This window comes from Chelmon rostratus, chromosome 22 (assembly GCF_017976325.1).
Source record: "Chelmon rostratus isolate fCheRos1 chromosome 22, fCheRos1.pri, whole genome shotgun sequence".
In the NCBI taxonomy this organism is placed as follows: Eukaryota; Metazoa; Chordata; class Actinopteri; order Chaetodontiformes; family Chaetodontidae; genus Chelmon; species Chelmon rostratus.
This window is the reverse complement of record NC_055679.1, coordinates 9,226,449-9,249,993: the sequence shown is the minus strand read 5'-3', so window position 1 is coordinate 9,249,993 and position 23,545 is coordinate 9,226,449. Positions and strand designations below refer to the sequence as shown.

Genomic DNA, 23,545 nt, shown 5'->3' with positions numbered 1-23,545 from the left:
TGATTTTAACACATCATTTTATATTCATTCAAGGTTCAAGGGTCATTCATATATCATTCTAGAATGTAGTGCAGCACAACAGAAAGCAAGCAGTAGTTCCTTTATGCTACTCACAAAACAAAAAACTATTTTCATGGTGGAGTGTGGAGGATGAGCTGAGGAGTCTCACAGTCTGAGGAAAGAAGCTACTCTGTAGTCTAGTGGTGTATTCCTGGCCAGATGGCAGCAGGGTGAACAGACTGTTGCTGGGGTGGGTATCGGCCGTGTGCATTTATATTAATGTGGTCAAAACCAAAACTTAAAAAAGCACAGTGATCCAGCTCCGCTGTTATAAAGATCAGTATGTATCTGCAGCTTGATATTCTCTATTCGAGCTGGTCTCCAAATAGCTGTCTTGTCAGTCTCTCTACATTGCATTTACATGTATGTTGCCCAGACAAAGAACTGATCACAATGCAAACAACTCCCACCTCCCCTAACAGCCCATCACCAGCAGGATATAATTACTGACCTGTCATGTAACATTTTTGTCACATGTGTAATTACAGAGCTCTCGCAAATGCATCGACTGTCATAAATATGAAACCCAGCCAGGTCGTAAACACAGCGGGCCCCCTCTGGTGAACCTCCTCCTGCCTGCTGTATGTAAACAACATCAGTGACACATTGTTGTAGAGGCCTTTGAGAGAAAAAAAACAAAAGGTGAGCGCTGCTCATCTGCAGGCTACCGATTTTAGTGACATTACTCTCCTCAAATCCTGCTTTCGAGTGTGTAGTCATCTGCCGCTGATACATACAAGCCCAATTGTGACCATATTGCTGTTGTTCACGCACGTCGGGAACCATTTGAATGAACTCTGTGTTTTAGGGGTCATTTCTTTGGAATTCTGTCTCTGGGGATTGTGGCACCATTGTCCGGCCAGCTAAGAACCCCACACAATGTGCTGACAGATCACTGAGCCATAACTGGCTACTGCAATTACTGTATGCCAGTCGATGTATGCACACTGTGTGTATTCATGTGCTCGTGCATATATGTGCTTTTTTTTTTTTTTAGATTGCACAAAGATTGCAGGCGTCGAGTGGGATTTAAAAAAATTATCTATTTTCCTGCTTTGCTTTGATGCAAACGTGAGACTGAATTTTGGATGTTTGGGATACGTTCGGGCTATTGTGAAAGGAGCCAAATGACTCCCACATCGGCTGTAGCTGCCTCTTAGGCTTCAGGGAGGGATTCTGTGGAAGGGAGATATGAATCAGACTATTAGAGGAGGAGGAACAGAAAACATCCCCACATTAGATGGATGACTGATAGACTTCAAAGCATTGTTGCAGTATGTTTCTCTCTTCTGTAAGAAGCCTTTTATGTGCTAATGTTGCTCGGGAGTGTGGTGTGTGTGTGTTTGTGTGCATGCAGAGATGCATATGGGTGTTTGTGAGTTGACTACTGCCTTAACGTACAGTACAAGCTGCCACCTTCAATACCTGAGAAAGAGAGGTTAGGCACACGGCGACGAAAGTCAAGTTGAGAGGGAAAATTCCTTCCCGAAACAAAAAGGACAGAAATGCGCAAAATGATGCTATAAAGAGGAAAAAATGGTCACCTTGATCTCACACACAGTGAAGTTTTTATTTTTTGTGTGCTTTGCAGCAGGATTGAGCACTGTTATTTGGAGAGTAGGTGACAGAAGCACGTAGCTCGGAGACCCATCGATACGGCCATCAAAACCCCACTTTTCAATGAAGTCAGCTTTTTCAGGAGATTTGCTGCGCAGTAGAGCTACATTCTGTAGGCTCCTTGTGATAAAATTGTTTGGTATACAATACTTTTAGTCAACTGTGACAAATCGCACCAACAGTTACACCAGCAGCATGTTCCAAATCCAAACCTGGTGCACTCTGAAACTGCTGTCACGTACAACACTGTGAGTGACACGACAACTCAAGGCTCGCTTGTCTAACATCCACAGCAGAGCCTGTGAGTCACAGTGGAAACAGACACGTAAGTTTTGCGTGTTTGGAGTGGCGAATGAAGCCATGCAAACATTTCCACATCTTCGGCTGGCCAGCTAGTACACACTGTGGCAATCAAAGACATACGCAGTTGTTTGTTTGAAACTGTCATTTTGTCTGTGCAAACACGCTCAATTTAGCCTTACAACACAACATCATTTAGAAGCATTAACTGAGAAAAACCTTGGTTTTGCACCGCGGAATGTTTGGTTGTAGATTTCAAAGCGTGATCAAACGGCTATGACGATCCACAGTGGAAAACCCTTTCTCGGCCCCTACGCGAGGTCAGCTACAGCTCCATTACGACTCGTAAGACATTCATTTGCTTAAGAACACTCCAGTGGAGCAGGTGTTGGCCAAAAACTGGAACTGGCACCTGAGCACCGAGGTCAGGTTTTCGATTATGCCACCCTGCTGTGCCAATGACAGACAGGGAGAGAAGTGAGAATGCCTGTAAGGAAGAAAATGTTCAAAAAGCAGTCAGAAAGAGGAGCTAAGGCAAAGATGGAAAAGGAAAGACAGAAACAGAGGTACTGAACAGAATGGAGTTAAGAAAAAAGGAGGAAAAGTGCAAACATCTTTGTATGAAAAGGTAGAGATGTCCGAGGAAAAGGGAAAGAGCTAAGACATAGCCGAGGCTGTTGCGAAGGAAGAGAGGAGAAGAAATCAGAGGAATGCGTGAGACAGGGAGTGCACACAGATAAAGAGGAGGGGGTCAGGGCAGCTGGGACACTAGCAAGGCAAAGCATGGGAGAGTAGCAGTGATTGGTTTGGACCACCCATCTGGACTGGCTGAGCGCCTGAGCCGGCTGGACTGCGGTTTGCTCACTGGACTGGATGCATGGGTGAACGAGTGGAGGGATAGAGGCAGACAGGAGTCCCGTGTAATGATTCAGGCGGATGGAACAATGTGCTGGAAACATTAAATATGTCCATGGAAAAAACACATGCAATCACCAGCAACTGCACGCAATTAAGGTTTGTTCCATAAGCTATATCAGTTCAGCAAGGTTCAACTGGATCTTTATGTGTTGTTCCTTGTGTCCCTTGAAAATCTGAAGGCACGTCAACCATATTGAACTGCGTGACCCCAAAATGCTGGCCGGTCATAGCAAAGAGCCCCTTGTATTACATAGAAATTTGATTATAAGTTATACATATTGAATAATAAATAGAGTAACATTATGTGACAATTTACCTGAGAAGAAAAACAGCTTCAGAATAATTTTGATGGTACACTGACAACAGGTACCCTCAATGCCTGATCTTCCACTATGCAACTTGGATTGTGGGTATGATCTCCCGCGGGACTCAAGGTGGTGTACGGAGTTTCCTGGTGGTCGATAGTTTCGGTTACTGCTAAAGTAACCGCTGATTTTGCAGCTGCTGTTAGCGAGTTAGGTCCGTTAGCTGTGCAGCTAGCTGAGCCGCGCTCAGCCACCTCTGCGGACAGCATGCCAGAATGAAAAGGACGTCAAGGGAGGACGCTAAGAAGACAAAAGAGAGAGTGACTGAGCCAGAGGCTGAACAGCAAATCTCAGACTAGCTTTAAGTTGTTGCCGAGAGCTTCATGAAATGAAAGGCTGCAAGACAGACCCGAGCTGGCCTTCTTGCTGTTGGACTACTAAGTAACACACATCTGCCACATTTGTGACACTGGCGTTCAAGTGCATTAACAAATTGTTGGTGCACGAAATCGTAGAAAATACCAATTCTTGCATAATGTTGCTTGAACAGAAAAAGTCAAAATGTGGCTGCATTTCTCTTTTATATCTGCTTTGAATACTGTGTCTACTGTACAATCACACACATGACAGCGGTTGGATTTACGCAGCATACTGTAAATGAGATTAGCTAATCAAATGAAGACTCAGACTCAAATTGTGTTTTCTGTGTGACCTAAAACAATTAGCCCTAAAGGGACAACAGTCTCACAGTTTTTCCTCAGTTTAACGTATTAACGTCATTAATGTATAAAGAGAACATTGTTTGCTTTTTTTAAATAACTAAAAATATACCATGTTTTCACAGAGCCTGGCCTAATACATACTTACGGATCTTATTTTAGATCAGCAGCAACGAACATATCATTCCTTTCCTCAACAAAATAACACTTCGACATCACTGCAACCACCTTTTGATGTTGCCTATGATACATCTTTTTTACATGAGTGGGCGATGACATTGCTCTCTTTTGGAGAGATTTTCCACGGAGGTCTTTCCCCTGACCCCTTCTGATATGGCAGGGTTATCTAAGACACTAATAGGATTAGACAGAATGGCCCTCCAAATGTTTCATGTTCAGTTCTTTAGTGTCTCACACTGGACGCAACTCCGTCCTACCAAAATACACATACACACACATCACCACCCCTCCAGCTCACCCTTGACCTCTTCCTACACCGACTGTTTTTACCACGGCAGAGATCAAGCCATTGGACTGTCCCGATAATTGACACGCAGAACAAAAACAAAGGCTGCTTCTGGATAAAACATATCATAATCCCCCAAGTTGGGGTGGTGGGGGGTTTCAAGGCCACCAAGATAGCTATTCACAGCATCCAGAGACATGGAGAGACCTCCGGGAAAGACATTGTGAGGTGTTGGTATGAGACTTGGTATGACACTCCTGGGAAGAATGGTGATTAGTAACGAAGAGGATTGACTACACTCAAGGGCATTTGTTACCATCGGTAATACATGTGGAAACAGACGCATGGCGTTGACTAATGCTTTCTTAATGCTTCGAATGTGTAAAATAGTGAGCAAGTAAGGATGCTGCATTTTTCGGAACAAGCTTGTTCTTGCTCTTGCTGCCACTTCAAGCAGGAATTATACTTGGTTGATCCAACTATGTGTCAGGAGGTGGGTTCAAATCCCCCGATTTGTACGAGCACAGAAGGAAACATGTTTGAATATCACCTGTGCACGGCTGCTGTGCAGATGGAACAGAATGGGAGGACTTAGGAAAGATGCACCTTGATCATAAGGATTTCTTAATAGGGCTCCAACACACTGGACACGGGACTGTGCAAACATTTTGTGTGTATACAGCTAATTAGCAATAGCAAATACAATTTTGGAGTTAAATTTCCATGAACATAATGAGGAATATTGTTAATGAACATATCTGGCTAGTTGAAACATTGTTGAAACATTGATGTTGAAACATTTTTGTTTAGTTTTCCGCCAAAATGTTTGATCAGAGGCCCAAAATAATGGGCAATCATTATTTCTTTTGTTGCAAAGGTCTCCAGGCAGACATCATCAATATGGTGCTCCTGCTACAAAGTAATCTAAAAGGAAATGTACACTTGCTTGTATTTGATTAGTCAATGCAGCACCACAGTGAACGACGCAGCTTTGCACTGTGGCAAAAGTTGAGCCAGGTTTGGTTTTTTACTGGATGACATACTGGATGCTGTTTTTTGGAGCACTGGCACTCCCGTTGAGCCAACACAGCGGTGCCATTAAGATCAATGAGGGGGCTGCTATCCTTCCCTTTGTGATTGGTATTGATACAGTCAGGGAGGGCTAACAACTGTTACCTGGACTCATCTCATCTGCAGCTGATGGGAAATGTAGCCTTCCCAACTATTTTAACATGAAGCATCCAGCATGTGCCTGGGGCCTCAGACTGGCCCTGAATTGATTTTTAGATTGAAAAGCAACTTTGCCATTGGTGCGTGTTCAGGTGGTAATTCCAACGTCAACTGACATCATGTGCTGTACGCACAATCATATAAATTTGCATTAGTGCTATACAAAGATACAAGCCTAAAACAATAATTCAAAAATGCTTCTTCATACCTCACATAGGGGGATGGGATAAATATGCAAGTGAATAGGTTTTGTGTGGATAAGGTTAAGCAATAAAGTGATGAGTGACATGGCAAAAGGCCATTGTTCTCAGTGTTCTCAGTGTACTAAGAGACAATGGCGGCAAGTAATTATCTTAACAGCATAGGCCTCATCAAGCCCTCTAGTCTATACTGCCACTGTTATCTATCCCCATATCTTTTACATTTCAGCCTTCCTTCCCCTTGACCACCTTCCCACACATCACCAGAATGGGTCTGTATCCTGTGGCGCTGTGTTTGCCTGCAGTCCTTCAGGCGTTCCTCAGCTGTCACGGCAGTTACTTATATTTGAGTTTTGAATGTGACAGTGTAACTAAAACTGCTTGTGTTAAAAATCAGAAACATGAAATGTTTTGTGGCATTCGGGTGCACAGGGAAACGTTCCATTAATTCCAGCTTTGGAGCGCTGACGCAGTTTTTCAAGATTGTAAAAAAATAAATCCCTATTGCTCGTCTTGTTGTCTCCTCAGATGAATGGAATTTAAGCCTAAATCAACATGTTTTGTTTAAAGATCTCAAGTTGTTTGAATGGTTTTCCAACACCCAACTTATTATTTTCTCCAACAACCTAAATGAACAGTGAAGAAGACATGATATGGCATGATATCTATGATGATATACATGTGTTGTGAGTCCTCCTTTTTAAGGGCAAATGTTCCATATCCAGGCTAGGGATGGATAATATGGCTGAAATTAGTATTACATTCAATTCCTTTTTGAATCGTATGAGGTTACCTTCTGACATTTGCAAGCAACTAAAGACTAAAATAACTCCAACTCAGAGGTGTTTTAATCAGCTTTTGTTGGCTGAGAGGGCGCAAAAACAACAGCTCTCTGTGGAAGCCTAATTAATTTTCACGACTTGTAGCGACAACCTGAAAATGAAAGGAGCAGCACGATACATGAAATGTTCATTAAATGTATCTGACACATTCAAGTGTCAGTTTTAGCCTGCTGGACCCCACCAGCCACTTCTTCCTAATACTGATGATATAATTTTATTGGAAGCTGATAAACAGTAATATTGTATTAAACGTATTGTAATTCTTCTTGTATCGGCTGCTCAAGTCAGTTTGCTGCCTTGGTCAACAACGTGCATTTTGGCTGCTGTAGCTACCTGCTATACATTCAACATTTGATTCTCTGACGTCCTCTTTTCCCCACTGGGCCACGCTTCCTTTGGTACTGATGCCATCAGGGCTACAACATATACATCCAGACATTCAACCTGTGCGTCACCGGGGCCCCTGCATACTCCACAGCCTTTATAAGATTAATGCAATAGATGGAGCAGGTGTCTGCCAAAATTCCATTCCTATTTAAACCTCCAAGCCCATACCAGCAACCTAATCCTATTAGGCCTAATTGAGTGAAGTCGACAGTCTTTTTCAGTTAAACTAAGTTCACGCACTAATAAGATTCAAAGGGAGTAAGAAAAAAAAGGTATAACGTGCAGAGAGTAGTAGTGTTAGTGTGTGTCCGGGGAAGTGGACATTGTGCACCAGGGAGCAAGTAAGCAGGGACTGTGTGTTGGGACCAGTCGAGGCTTCCTGCTGGGTTTAGGGATCTGAGTTAAAGGCAGAGGGAGGGAGTGGGCTGGAGGTCTCCCCAGAGGCTAGATAAGCTCAGAAGGGGGAACAAGAACAACATAATTGGTATTCGGAAACCCCTAGTGTGTTTGTGTGTCTCTCTGCTTGTGTTTGTGATGCATTTGTAATAAACTGTGCTATGTATCCCCTGATACTTTGTGAAGATACCGGGGCGTTAGGTGTCACATTTATGTGCATGTTCTGTATGCATGAATACAGACATGTGGCTACACCGTCACATCGCAGCAAACAGTCATGGAACAATGTTCTGCAAAGTGGCACAGGAAATGAAAAGAATGATGCCGTTTACAGGCATCTTTGAAATGGATTTTTCTCCGACATTCATCTGAATGTAGAGTCAAATAATAACGATACACAATAATACACTTAATTTATAAAGCATTTTCCAAAACATAGTTGCAAAGTACTTTATATGGTTGAGGCAAATCAGGCAATTCAAATAATGCAACATAAAATGAAATAAAATCCCTGACAATAAAATCCTTTGGTCATGTTTATGCCTTGTGTCCACACTAATGTGGCATTTTCGAACCCCTAAAACAGAGATGGAGTTTAAAAACCCTGGGACTGCCCTGTAGTCTGGGGGGTGTCGTCTTCTAGTATTTGTTTAAAGCCGAGCAGGTGCGTTTTGTACCAGCTGAAGGTGTGAGATCGTTTTTTTTGGCTTAACCCTGAATATAACAATACTAATCTAAAATTAGTGCACATATGCAGATTTTTTAAACATGGATAAAACCACTGAAAATGGGTAATGGCTTCTTTCCCATTGCCAGCAGACGTGTTTGCTGTTCTGGGTTTTTTTTTCTCATGTATCATGTTTGACATCACAGACAGGAAAACAGGGAACAGTAGAAAACAGCACAGAGGGGTGAGGGTGGTTGTATTTTTCTGTATTTTGACAATTCTGTCTGATCAGCCAACGTGCAGAACTTCAACACTTGTCATAACTGCACGTGAAACGGTTGCATTCCATCGCTGCCGATCGGAGCTGGAGCCCGAAAAATACCTGTGACTACTGCAGAGCCATTTGACCTGGGATGAATGCTGATTGCACCCTTTCCCACTGAAGACAAAAGCCAAATGTTAGTGGGTGCTTTTTGAGACGCTCCTTAATTGATAAAAAAAAGAGGGAATGTTTGTAACTCAATTTTTTTAATTAAAGGTCAAATTACAGTTGACGGGCATATTGTATTATACCCCATTAACCAAATCACAAGGGTCATGTGATTTTTTTTCAATGAAATCAATTGCAAACAAGGAAGGCAGTGCAGGGATAAGCTTACACTATTTGAATTGGTTGAATGTGAGATTTGGTATGTTGATACAGTAAACACACGATAAAACAACAGATCAAACTTTCTTTGACTTTTTATGGGGATAAAGGCCAAACCAGCACTTTCCGACTTAATTACTTTCCTTCTTTTTATGCTAGGATACACGCTTGCATCGAAAACTTCCTGGTAAGAAAGCGACCACAGGACATGACCTGTAAGTGATACGTCCTCAAGCCGAAAGACAGTAAGAAACAGCAAAGAAAATCAAAGAGTGTGTCGCCTCATTAAATCCTTCTTGTTTTGGGCTTGTGGCTACTACATGATCTGATCGGGGCCCTTTGTTAGCATCTCTGCCCCTTTGTTCCCTGTTGAAAGACAAGATGAGCAGTTGAGATAGGCAAAGCTTCACACACACTCTCTCTCACACACACACACACACACCAAATTAAGGAGGTCAGAGTGGGACACAGCGTTTAGCCAGTGGCGTCAGTGACACAGACACGGCCTGAGGGCCTAACCTTTCAAGGTTGCCCATGGCCAGAGGTGCAACATGGGACTCCCTTTGAAGAAAACACATCCAAAAGGACTTGAGAGACAAAAGGTTAGCGTAGGCTTTCAGTGATCTTACACGGCCTTCAGGGATAAACAGGCGACAAAGAGACTGAAGAGGCAGTTGACATCCAACTGGAAGCGATAAAGCAAATGTAATATGTTTTTTAAAGTAACAGCACCCAGTTAACAGATGATTTTTATTAGAGTATTATTATGATTATGTTAATTGTTTTATCTTTAAGCGGTGTTGATTTTGGAACCTGATTTTGATCAGAGTAAATTTTAGCAATTGGACTGTTGTTAAATTGTTAAACTTTTAGCCTCATTTTTGTTTCATTCTCTTCTTTTTATGTCTGCTGAGCTTTGTGAGGCGACAGCTGCTGCCATCTTTGCTGTTTACAGTTACCACGCTGTTCTATCACAAGGCACCGTTCACGTGCACGTGTTTCATTCATTCATTTAAATCTCCAAGAATCACTGAGGGCACGACCTCATTTCCAGTGACGTCAAGAGCCCATTCAAAGCAGAATGGGCCAAATCATGATGATGGGACCAGTTTTCTGGGGAAGCGATGTCTGATGGCATGTTGCCATTAAGGGCTTTATAATTAAATAGAAGCAAAAATCCAGATCCATGCTGGTTGTTGACGACTTTGTATTAAAACAGAAATCATTTAATTTGTCCGTTCTTCCGTCTTCCGTCACTTAGTTTTAATTTATCAACAAAAAATGTACATTTCCTTATAGTTTTATGTTCAGCCGTTATTTTTAATATAGTTTTGGTCCTCAATTATTATTTTTCATCTTAGTTTTTATTGACGAAATCAATGGCTCACACATACACATGAGAAGAGTGTGCTATTCCATATAGACGCGTTGCATTACAACAAGCTGCATTATGTTGCAAATTAAATCAGCACAGTACATCTCTTCATACATACATGCCAGCCAATATATGTTTAGCCCTGTTTATCATTATTTTAGCATTATTCATTTCACTGGCTGAATGTTTATCATGAAAATCGCAGACGTAAAACGGTCTGATAAATTACTCACTCTGAAATCACTTTGAGTTTTACATTAACATTACATTAAAAGCAGCTTGTTGGTGCGACAGCTGATTGGCAGCCATAATGTATAGAGCATAAATCTACATAATAAACATTAGGAAAAATGTCCACTTTGACGAGTTACTGTGCTCAGTATTAAAATGTTGAGTGGAAGTTACATTCTTGTATGAAGGAAGGGCAGGTTTGATCTGACATGACTGATACTTCAACTTCAATCAAGAAAATGACCCCCAAATCAAGTAATGTTGATCTGGACCAACCACAAACCAGTTAACTTTTGTGCTCTGAGAAATAGCTTGTGTGTTTTTCCGTGTTTTCAAAGTGAAGTACGCTGTGGACTGAAGCCTGAAGTGACCTCCTTTTAAAAACAATAAATTTCTGATATAACACTGGTTCAGATGAAGGGAATTATGAATTGCCTGACAGATAATTAAACCATTATATGCTGTCTATTCTCCTAATCATGTTAAAGATGGGTTGCCTTAAAAGACATTTCCAAATCTGATTACACTTCTCCTTTTCTTCTGATACAGTCGCAGAATGCCATTGCCTTTGTTTTCTCTGTTTTCATGGACTCCTGCGGAAATGTCCAATTGGTTTTCTCATGAAAGATACTGCACAGCCACAGACAGCAAAGAAGAGGACAAAATTGAAACAGGAATATGCCCAGTATATGCCTAAAGTAAAAGGCTGTGTGCTTGTACAGTATGTCCCATTCCCATATTAAAGATAAGTGCACGACATTTTGTAAAAATGTAAAAATAGTGAAGCGACTCACAGCAGTTCATTTCGATCCTAAACTGAGAAATGCGTTTCAAATTGCCCGTTAAAACTGGCTGAGACTGTGAAAAATCCAGAGGAACAAACTCTTTCATCAGTTGTGGGAACTTTGGAAAGACTTCATTCAGTCTGAGGGCGAACTGTTTAAATGGAAAAGAGCATTTTTTGGAAAAAACTAAACCCAAAAAATGCTGCACATTAGGTAAATTATTCCTGTCTTTGCTGCAATTAGCAAAATAGTAGAGAGGGTAGTCATCCATGTTTTCTAAATATCAAACATTTGTTGTTAAAGGTGAAGTTTGACGCTTGTCTGCTTGGCGCAAGTTGGATGAGGACGGTTGACATCACTTCTAGTCTGTCTTCTAAAAATGAAGCTACGTTATCTTAGCTACAACAAGACTTAGCAACAAGACTGAAAACTAGAATAACCGTCTCCGTCTCGTGGCCAACCAGTCAAGTTGCAGCTTATATCCATGTCTGTCCAGAATCATGTAATATATGTAAAGATGTTCCAGTGACGACTGTAGGAGTTTAATTAAGTCACTATATATTTCATTGCGTTGACATGAATGAGTCCAGTGAATTTTCAGTTAGACACATGCTGTCTTCACCTAGAGAGTATTTTTACAGAGGAATGATAGAGAGCTTCATCACCTGAAGCTCAATATCAGCAAAACTAACGAGCTTGTGGCAGACTGCGAGAGGAAAAGGAAGCCCCCTGTTCTGGTTGTCTTTCAGGAAGAGGAAGTGAAGAGGGTGGGGGTCATATCAGAACATTGAGGGCCAAATCAATAATTCAGTGTTCGTCCAAAAGTGATATATTTTTACAATCTCCCCTTCTGTCCCTGAGCTACGACGTCAAACAACGGCCAGACATGAGTTTATGCAGAACATTATGATGTCACAGTGAAGGTGACCTTTGACCTTTCGGATACAAAGGGTCATCCCCTCATCATCTTGTTCTGTGAGACACTTATGTGAAAGTTTGGCAGAATTAAAGTGTGAATTCTCGAGTTATCGCCTAAACCGTGTTTGGTTGGGTCACAGTGACCTTTGACCACCAAAATCTAATCAGTTCATCCGAAAACATGATGCCTCCGGCTGTCACAGTCATGGAGGCAGAGAGGTTTGCCTCCCAGCACCTGTGAGGCTCACAAATTAACATGTTAACTGTACAGAAAGTGTAAAAACAGCCAGTTGTGGTTTTATGACAGGTTATGTGCAGGACTGTTTCGAAGCTAACTGGCTGCTGGTTGTAGCTTCATATTTAGCATACAGACATGAAAGTGGCATCAAACTTCTCATCTCAGTCTTGTCAAGCATGTGCACAAGCGACGCATTGGATTTTCCTTTCACATAGTTTGAAGCTATACTTGATTAAAGGCCGTCTGGAGAACATCCGCTGCTCTTGCACACATGCAACTGTTAAAAAAAATAAGGAGTTGTAATGGTTGATACATTCAAATCAAAATTCAAATCAATTTAAATGTTTTTAGGGTAGTTTGATTGAAAAATGTGTGTGCTGAGTATACTGCAAAGAAGTCGCCTGAGGTCTATTAAGATCTGATTTGGAGTTTAACCTTAGACGACCTTAACTGATCCTCACCAAAATACTATTTGTTTATGTGTGTGTGTGTGTGAGAGAGAGAGACAGAGAGAGTGATGGAGAGTGAACAGTGAAAAGTCAGGAGGGAGGGAGGGAAAGAGACACTGCTAAGCTAAAAAAAAAATCAAAGAATTGGAATAATTGGCATAATTCAAGGTGGCTGGGCACAGTCAGGGGGAGTGTCAGTGTTGGGCGAATCTTTTGCCATCCTCAAAGAGAGACGGTCTGCACAATTAGCCACACGAACTCTGACCCCGCTCAGAATAATTAATGAATAACAGAGGGGATAAAGACAAAAGGCGCAGAGCGGTCTGGTTGAGTGGCGAGCAAGGGTAATACATCAAAGAATGCCGTTAATTGGCCCTGTGGCTTTCATTCTTTGCCCTATTTCTTTCAATTCATTGACTCAAAATAATGGGTTCAGGTTCATTATCAACAGGTCGTAAGCCCTGGGAGTGCCAAAATTCAACAGGAGAGCCAGGGGTGTGTGCGAGTGAGTGTGTGTAAGCTTTGGCAGTGCATGTGTACAAAAATGTGTGTGTGTGTATGTGTGTGTGTGTGTGTAATGGCTTAGCTTTCGCCTGGCCCCCCAAAGTCCTGACGACATCAGTCCCACACAGGGAAAACTAAGAGTTGTATAGTTGGGTTGAGAGAAGAGCAACAGGCTGTAATTATCAAGACTTATTTTTTTTTTCTTTTTGGTTGTGCAAGAATATAAAAGTGCAGTTTTTAGCGTGGGTGCCACACGTGTCGCCACGATGCTGGAATATAACTGGTACGGACAGGTAAGTGAAACTGACACACCTACTCCTGCGATGATGCTTTCAGATGTAAACCGATTCCAGCACGATGATGGTTTTATGATGCATGGCAGACAATAATCAAATCTTTTTCCAGTCTTACAGCTTAGCAACTATATTTCCATGACTTTAGATCAAAGTTCCAAACAAAGTGTGTGTGTCATGTATCTGTGAGCTTCAGATAAAGGGCGCCCTTGTTTCGGAGAACTGTAAAAGAACTATGACGACTCTTTCACATGTGATTGTAAAGTGACAGAGAGGGCGTTACACTCAGTCGATTTCATTCTTTCTTCTTATGTATTGAAATAATCCAACCCTGAAATCTCTGTTAGAATGATCCCAACAAACTAAACAGGATCAAAGCACAGTGCTGTCACGCTCATCTGTTGAGGACACAGCGAGATTAAAAAGCGGTGGAGGTGCAGAGACTGATGATGTAAAAGAGCTGAGCAAAGATTACTGCAGCTTTTACACTAATCGCCAACTGTCTGTATGGGGACAATTGAGTAATACGTTCTCGATTACACTGCTCATTTATTTGCATCATTGTAATTTCATTATGTCTCCATCAGATAGCATTTTGCCGTCCAGTAAGAACCACATATCTCCACATTTGATGATCATGGGCTTTAAAATGTCTACATGTGATGTAAAACATTTGAAAACCCACTGGACTATCTGACGCATCGTCACACAGCTGTAAAACAGGGCTTTTTTTTTTTTGGAGACTTGCCGTTTCACTGGACAGATTTCATTTGCGTAAGTCTTTAAATTTATGGGAAAATACTGTATTCAACAAAAACAAAGCAGACTCACAAAACATGTCAACTTTTCAAATCACGCATTTGGCAAAGCTGCAAGAACTTTCCTTTTTCTTTTCTTTGTATTTGCTCAAAATCATTTTCCCACCTCTATCCAGCGTTCTCCCATGCTCTTTGGTGTACTCAAGGTGTACTATGTGCTCGCGAATCTAATCCTACTAGCGATGATAGCAGGTATGATACCAGGTAGTGGGATTAAAAACCCGAGGTCATGTGAATTACTCCCACTCATGCACAGAATCAGTCACAACACGACAGAGCGAGGGGCAGGAGAGGTTGGCTAACTCAATCACCACAACTTCATCTGCTCGCGACACGTGATTTTGGGAGAAACCCCTCACCACTTGTTCCACACCCTGAAATGTATCAGCCATCCTCTTGGATGACCACAGCACAGTTCGTCCTCTCTACTAGTCCTTTAATTGCTGCACGAAAGGTTTCCCACACCTGGCTGAGACATGTCAAGCAATTAATACCATGAAATACGCCTTTTAAGCGAGCCTTTTGGTCTCTGGGGCTCCCCATTGTGATGAAACGATCGGTGTCGTCTCACGTTAGCCTCGCACAGGTGCCTTCTCTGCCTGCACATCAGATCATTAACATAAGCAGAGACGGAGAGAGAGATAAGGCCAGAAAAAGAGGTAGACAGAGAGGGAGTGAGATGTGAAGATGAAGGTGTGGATAGAGGGAGAGAGAGCAAAGCAGAAAGAGGGGAAATCAGTGGAAGGATGTGTCAAGATTACTTGGTGGGACTCCTAAGCACAGAATGCACAGAGAGCACCTCTGGATGGTTCAGGTGCTCACAGAAAAAATGAGGTGTGTTAACGTGGGCTATGCTAACCAGTTTCTAAAATTGGTAGCCACTGGTTTCGGCATCAACAGCTTTTTATCAAAGTTACATTATAGTCATGCTGTACTGCAGATAAAAGGATGGATAATAAATGTTGTTATGCAGATGCAACAGTTTCTGCTCACAACCACATTAGCCCATTAAGATAATATAACGTTGATGCATATGGACATATACTGTAGACAGATGTTCTGTGTCATGATTATCACTGTCAGGCCAAGCACGAGTAAGCTTATTTCTACAACACGCTGCGATGAACTGAGGCCAATGGCTGTTTAGAAGGTTGGCAATCAATCTAAAAACTTCTGATATGCTCCAGAAATGGTTAGCTGTAATGTAAAGTATATAAAGTTTGTCTGAAATCAGTCTAACATGCACAACCATAAACAATGTCCTTCAATCCCTAACGCATTTGCACTGCTGCAAAACTGTGCACACACTTCCATGTGCACAGTTTGGGTCGTGTCGCTCAAATATACTGAGATGAAAGTGATCGGAGATGAATATTAATTTCAGAATTACAGCGATGTTTCACAGTAATTTGTGGTGCACTGGTGAGATCTGTCATTGTGGAAACTTCACAGCAACCAGGGGCAAAAAAACGGCAAAGCAATATTCGTTTTAGTTCACGCATGCATTTTCTACGCATACGTAGGATGAATGCAACGCATGCCTGAAGATGGACACTGGTGGGGGCAGAGGACAGTGAGCAGCATTCACAGAGCTTCACTGGGGTTTGGCCAAAAACATCTGCACTGCATAGCTCTTTTCTATACTTTTTACTTCTTAATTGTAATTCAGTGGAGTGAAATAAGAAGATTTCAGTAAAAGACGGACTACCCGCCCTTCCACCACCCCGACCTCCACACCCTAACTTTGTGCACACATGTAAGACACACTGATTCTTGCACTTGTGCTGCACACTGGATATAAATGCTGTGTCGTGTTAATTTCATTAATAACAACTATGACTAAATATGATCCATGATATGGTCAATGACCTTTTTTTCCATGACAAAGATGAGACGGCACTGATGTCGTTCAACACTAACTGTGACGATATCAATATGCAATACTGTTGACGAGAAAAGACTAAAATGCAGTTTGAAACATAGAAGCTACAAAACAAAATACCTCTTTATCTCAAGTTTGTTTGATGCATCAGGAGGAGCTTCAGTCTAAAACTAGCAAGCTATTTAGCTAAAAGCCAAACGCCTTGCAATCATCAACAACAGTGTGTACCAAACATATGAGCGGCTAACTTACTAATTGTTGTATTTTGGCTTTTAGGCTGTTTGGTGACATGAAAATGGTGTGTTTATTTGTGTCCTTCACTAAATAAGTTTGACTTGATTTGACCTCTGAGTCTGGATATATATTTCTTAAACCGATACCTTCAGACCACGAGACAAGGCGCTTTCAGCAAAGCATTCAGCCTGTGTATTTTTATCAGATAAGAATAAGGTTTTTGTGTGAAAAAAGTTTGACTAAAATGAAGAAAAAGTATTGGTTTTGACTAAACCAGATTGACTGAAATGTTAAACACAATCTGAAGACTATAAGAGACTCAAATGTCAACAGTTTTCATTGACTGAAACTAGATTAAGATAAGAGACTAAACACCCAGACCTTCAGTCAACTACAACTTTTGAGGTTGAAGAAATCTGATTAAAACTGACAAGAACATTTGACTCAGGACTGCATGAAAAATAACTAAATTAACAGGCAGGGAGTTGTCCAAAATGAAGATTTTTCCTTGGTTTTCTTGGCTGGCATCTCATATGTTGTCAGGCTCAGGCTTCATATGTCCAAACAAAATAGACAGACTTATCACATGTCGGCAAGTATCCTTTATGAATGCAGGTGATGTGTAGTTGATTTATTGTGCCGTTTCAAGTCCTCTGAGTCCCTTGTGTAAAGCCTACAAAGATTTGATTGGTGCAGCTGTCTTGGTGAGTCTTATTTGGCAAATAGAAGAGGCTGGCATGTGCACTGGAGGAGGCACATGGTCGTCTGCAGCGATAAGAGAAAACTCTGTAACACACTTGGAACTGGCAGCGAGTAAACGATAGAGCAAATAAATTGAACTCAGGCACAGCTAATTACCCAATTTACCAGAGACTGGCCATTGGAGTGATGAGAGAGCGCAACTGGTGGAGTAGCATGATCCAATAAAGCAACCCGGAAAATAAATTTGAAAAAAATTGTATTGATTATATTACCAAAAAAGAAAACGGGAGATTTATGTGCTCGGTACTACACTGATTTGGTTTTTCACCGTGGTCTCAGTGAAAAGCTGCACGCTGCACTTTGTATTTAGAGAAATGTCACATTTATTCATTTGGAAGATAAAAGTTTGGGAAAATACCTGATCAAAATATTGCGAGAGAGAGAGAGAGAGAGATTCAAGCTAAAGCATAAGAACTATGCTGTAACAACACGATCTGGATGCAGATCAGTCTGAGAACTGAACAGACCTGCATGCGATGAAAGCCAAAGCACCACCTCTCGCTCACTTTCATTCCTCGTCTTCCTCTCGCTGCCTCGTCACAGGAGCTCACTCCTTCAAACGGCAGGGGCACAAAGATAGCCCAACAGAGCAAACAAACAGCTCTTTGTCGACAGCACAAAGCATATTATTATTTCTGGCAAGGTCAGAGTTGATTTAATTTTCTGCTTAGTTCTCATTAAACAGCTATTGCATTATTTAATTTCCTACAATCAAGTTAAAGGGTGGGTGGGGGATCAATATATCTCCACCAGAGGCTTTTGAACACTGCCTGGCAAATTTAGCCCACAAATGCACTTTATGTTGGTTAGGGAGTGGAGCATCCTCTTTTTGATGCCATGTTAAGCTTCAAAGGTCAGACGAGCTGCAGTGAAATATTTCTGATTCTGATCTTCAGTCCAGTGATGGGAAATTCTGGCTCTTTTCAGTGAGTCAGATCAGCAATGAGAGCCGACTCTATTGGCTCCCGGATGGCTCACCATTTAGTACCACTTGTAGATTTTATAATTCAGCCAAATTTAGCAAAGTTTTGTTCTATGATGGTATGTGTGCACATTTATCTATAAATTATTAAATTATTATTATTAAAACCATTATTGTTATTAAAACCATTTCCAGGATACCAAAATTTGACATATGCTTGGTTCAGAAATCTTAAATGATCTCAAATTATTACATGTGTACAGAGCGTTTTATTCATAAGTTTATGTTTTAGGGACCAGCACAACATACAGAAGTTTCCGGAATTGCTCACTATTAATTTTATAGGTCCAAAGGTGTAGAATAATAATAATAATAATAATGATTTCCACAATTGATTGTGCAGTAGCTCAGTCAATTTGAAAAAAATAAAAATAAAAAAAGTAAAAATCAAACAATGATTTGTTGATAAAAATGTCCTCGCACTGAGGAAGCTGTTAACACCTGAACGCCACATGTTACGACTGAGAGTGCATGCCAACTAGTTAGCAAGCTAGCCGAGAAGTCTATACAGCTAGCTACAAGTAGGCAAGTGCATAAACAGTGGAAGAACTTGACTAAAAGTAAAAGATCATTTGTTTAAAAGCATATAATAGTCATAGAAAAGCAATAAAATAACAAATAAAAGTTGTAAAAGTAATTAAGACATTTTCTTTAAATAAATAGCTAAAAGTAATGGGCGGGCATTTGAAATGGGTAAAAGTAAATGATCATTGGCATTTATCTGCCGTTTAAAGCGGCAGATAAATAGTTGAACTAGTTTGTAAAAAGTACATGTTGAAATAGCAAAAAGTAATGGATAAACTGCTAAAAGGTAAGCCAAAATGGTAATTTGTTAAAAAGCTTAAAATAACGGATAATTGGTTTAAAATAATAGCTAAAAGTAGTAGACAAACATTTGAAATAGTTAGCTAAAAGTAGGGGATACATGATCAGTGGCCATGCTGTAGCTTTGTTATCGCGGTTATAGCCAATACAGCCGACTCAATTTAGCCCACAAGGCATTGTAAAAGGTATACAATTATTAATTACCGAATGAGAGCGAACTAACTTCACGCATTTCTCAGAAAGGGCATCGACTCATTTAAACAACTTCCACAGGAATGACCACTATTATACAGTGTGATACTGTATCCTGGACACACCTTCAGATCATACTCATCCGCTCATTGAGGAACGTTTCTCTCTTTCACTTCAAATGTTAGTTTAACTCAGCCAGAAGCTAGTCACGGTGCAGCACGCAACTTACCCCAAGTGTGACACTGAAGCTTGAAACCTCCAGCCTCCAAGGTGAACAGAGCACACAAACAGCTCTCTGTCCGCAGCACAAACCATACACTGTATCATTGGTTCTGGTAAGGTCAAAGTTGATTTAATTTTCTTAGTTCTCATTAAACAGCTCTTGCATTATTTAATTTTCCACAATCAAGTTAAGGGGGGAGGGGTGACTAATCAGAATATCTCCAATTCACCTCTTTTATCGAGCCTTGATTCATTCATTCTTTCTTGCCGTGTTCTCTGCTTCCATATGGAGAGTTCCTTCAGATCATATTTACTTTACAATCAATGGCCTCATTCTCCTGAAACTGTCTTGAGTTAATTTCATACCATAATAGCAATTGATACTGGAATGATTTTATAAAAATGACTTCTGACTACACTTTGCACTGTATTACTATGGACTTATACACTGTAATAAGACAGCAACATTGTTGTATTTGAAGTCAGAACCAATATTATTGGTTTTGGTTATTATCATATTATTATATCAATATAGTTTTTAGTAATAGCCCATATGTCAAATACAAGCAATATAAAGTGCAGCCGGACCCAGTTTTTTGGACCACAAAGACTTAAATGCTCTGAATGTTGAAGACATAACTAGACTCGTACAGCCAATTTTACATTTTACTTGAATCATTCCTCTCTTGGATGTTTGCAAAGTGAACAGAGATTCAGCTGGAGTAAACACGAAGCGTATTTAGAGTGCATTTGACGTGCATTCTTTACTTGTTGTGAAAGCGTGACACTAGCAAGGTACATTGAGTCTCGAATGATTGAGTTCATAAGCTTCTTTTGAGAGTAGAACATGGATTTTGTCTTGGGGCTGTTGCCCAGGCTTGAAAGGCCTTTACTTTGGTGAGCCAGGACTGTTTCACAATCAATCATGTGCATAATTTTAATAAGACTTCATCTTCATAGTTACAGCTGGAGCCCACTGGGGCTTCTTTTCACTGTCTGCCAAAGTGAGAGATTAAACTTGTCTACAGTACAGCTTTCTGACATCATTCAGAGTGGCAACGCTAACAACCGGTCTATCCTGTTCTAGCCCACTGGACAGTGAGGGTCAAGGATGAGGCGCGCCTTTCAGGAACACAACCACGACACAGCAGTTTAGCCACAATCCTCCGCTCTGTGTCGCTCAGTGGTTTTGACCTGCCTTTGAACGGTGAAGATCAGTTCCCAGTTGCCTTTGGTTGTTGACTTGCATGTGTCCTTTTATCACTGTGAAACCAAATTTGGTGATCTAATATTTCGAATTCAGTTGAAGAATCACATGCACCTGTACGCCTTTCAGGGCGACGTTCAGAGAATAGCGGCAATATTTTCGAAAGGGGAGCGTTCGGGTGTTCTTGGGGGGTGTTTGTGAAGGGCGAGTTTACACCAAAGATTCACGACAAGACAAGTTGAAAGTGCAACAAACCTACCAGATTACACCAATGTGTGTAGACGAGGCGGTGTATCATTTCCATAGCAATGACTTTTTAATTCAGTGTTTCTTTCAGCTTTCTATAGTTTCACACTGCCTTCATAGGAACGGGACATCAGAGTGTCATCTATAAAATTTCACCAGTGTGGCGTTAACTGTGTCGACTCCTCTCCCTCTACATGGAGAAAAGACTTTAATTTCTCCCCAGGATACACCAATACACCAAGCGTTGTGTCTGGCCGCCATTACAAATTTAAAGTAGGGACATTCCGTGGTGGGAAGTGAAAGCAACTTAGCGTCTAGCATCCAGACAATCACTATAACACTACTCTAAAGCACCTGCCACCTGACAAACTGAGTCACAGCAAAGAAAGCTGCATCTAAACCCACCACCGGTGGCAAGACGAGGAGGTGAACCAGGAAGGAGAAAGCCACCATCGACTGTGCACGTGCGAGGCACTGAAGCAGGTTCACATCGACAATGGTACCGCCTCTAAGGCCGCGGCCATCTCGAACTCTCTTGTGAGGGAACTTTCAGCATATACCAACAACAAGTGCTCCACCATCACCTCCAGGGAGATCCAGACCGCCGTCCACCTGCCACAACTGTGATAAAATATACTAAAATTAGGTGGCACAGATGACTCAAGGCCTAAAACAGGTGTGTTCAGGCAGAACACAAAGTGAATTTTAACCTTATTCTGGTAAATTTGACTGCTGGACTGTTTTTTGTCTGTTTCTTTCCTTTTCCTTCTTGTGTCTGTCCATTTATGATGTTGCTTCATTTAATCCTAAAAAGCCAATAAACACATTTTGTAGTTTGAGTTGAAACAAACTGAAACATGCTAATGTGTGACAGTAGCTGGCTCTCAGTTCACATCTGTCTGCTCCCCCTCACAGATTTCTTTTGACTTTGTGTGCAGTTGTGTTGCATCTGAAATGTGTTTGCTCAGTCTGAACACAGGTGAAGACATTACCTTTTTAGTGTCTGTCATAGCAAATTTTCGACTTAAATCAGGCATTAATTATTCCTAAACTAAAGACTAAACTGCTACATGCACCCTCATTTCTAAGCTCCTGTCCACATTAACTGTTGCAGCCTTCACCAGTGTTACAACAGCGCGTGCAAGTGAATTAGAGAGGTTAGAGTATAAGCCATTACAGACGAGACTGAAGGCTAATAAACACACTCTGTACATGCAGTTCCACAAGCTAATCTGACAACAGGACGTCCAAGAATATACGTAAGGAGCTAACCCCAGAGTTTATGTATGCGTCTCTGTGAAGGACCGAGTGTGCATGTGTGGAGAGGGTCTACAGTGTCACAGGTGTTCCAGTGAACAAGCTCCTATTCACTGCTCACACAGAATAACGTGCTCTAACCGATTTAGAAGCAAAAATTGTATTACTCCATTTCGACTAATTACATCTCTGTAGGCTGCACTGCGTCCCCCTCTTCATCCTTCTCCTCCCTCCCTCGCTCAGCTTTATGAAGTCTTTCAGTTGACTGAAACTATTGGAATGTTTGTTATTTGTAAAACTGGAAGTAAATGAGTCAGTAGCAAACTAGAAATGCATTTTGAGCCTACTTTAGAGCATCATTTAAAGTATGTACTAATGTACATCACATAAATGAAACTTGGGCACTGACACAGTCACTCCAACCACTATTTGCCAAAAAAATAGCCTGTTTTTTAATTAATAACACACTATTATGCAGTTTTAACCCTTATAGACATAAAATTTGCAACCATGACATGAAATATGAAATGTTTGCTTACTAAGTAAATGCTTTGCAGATGTTTATTATGATGTAGGGTCTAAATAATAAACCCAATGTGTTTTGGTGAGAACTGTTGATCAGTGAAATCATGTTTGTTTGCAATCAAATCTCCACTGGTGCCCAAGTCGTTTTCCACCTTTACTTTAAGTATGAGTTTTAATTATTTTTTACGCAGCTGTGGAGGCAGACCATTTTCATAAATTCAATATTTCATCAAGGTAACAAGCACACACGGGCACACACAGTTTCACGTGTAATCCAGTTAAAATGGCCGTAATATTTAATTCATATGAGAATCATTAAAAGTGCAGTGGTGCCGTGTCCATTATGCATTCCTTTTCTAGCAGGATAAAACAGTCCTCAGATGTGGGAGCTGCACTTTGAAGTGTTGTCTCAGAAGCAGGCCAACTCTTACAGGAAGTCCCTGATGTTTAAAACATGCCGTGCAGGGGGACTAACAAAGGTGAGCACTTGTGGCTTGCCCCAAGATGAGCCAAAAATGGCCATGCAGGAATTTGGCTGGATCTGATAGAATGCATACACAAAGCAGACATCAAGTAAGCAAGACGCAGACAAATACACACGTGGGTAATGGTGAAGTTGTAAGAGCAAAAAACACAGTGATGTGCATGTGCCAACAGACACATGGACGCAGGCATGAAGACAGAGCAGACATGACCTTCAAATAGCAGCAAAAAAACTGAATGAGACCATACAGGCTATTAATCTGCTCCGTTCTAATGAGAATAACGTTTGTGCAGACGCTATCAAGACCAGCATCCTCTTCATCCTTTAATGAAATCAGCCACCGTGGGCACGTGTGGGACA

At 41.2% G+C, this 23,545-nt stretch overlaps 1 protein-coding gene across 5 annotated transcripts in view; it reads left to right on the top strand.

Annotated features, from left to right (window-relative positions):
• Positions 1-23,545, top strand: part of tfec (transcription factor EC) — a 45,234-nt gene that overhangs the window by 7,977 nt on the left and 13,712 nt on the right. Inside the window, exon 1 of one of the 5 annotated variants that reach the window (XM_041963821.1) lies at positions 8,916-8,971. The exons of the other annotated variants lie outside the window; for them this stretch is intronic. The gene's annotated coding sequence lies outside the window, so the exon portion shown is untranslated. Of the gene's footprint in view, positions 1-8,915; positions 8,972-23,545 lie in introns of those variants that run through there. 5 annotated transcript variants of the gene reach the window in all.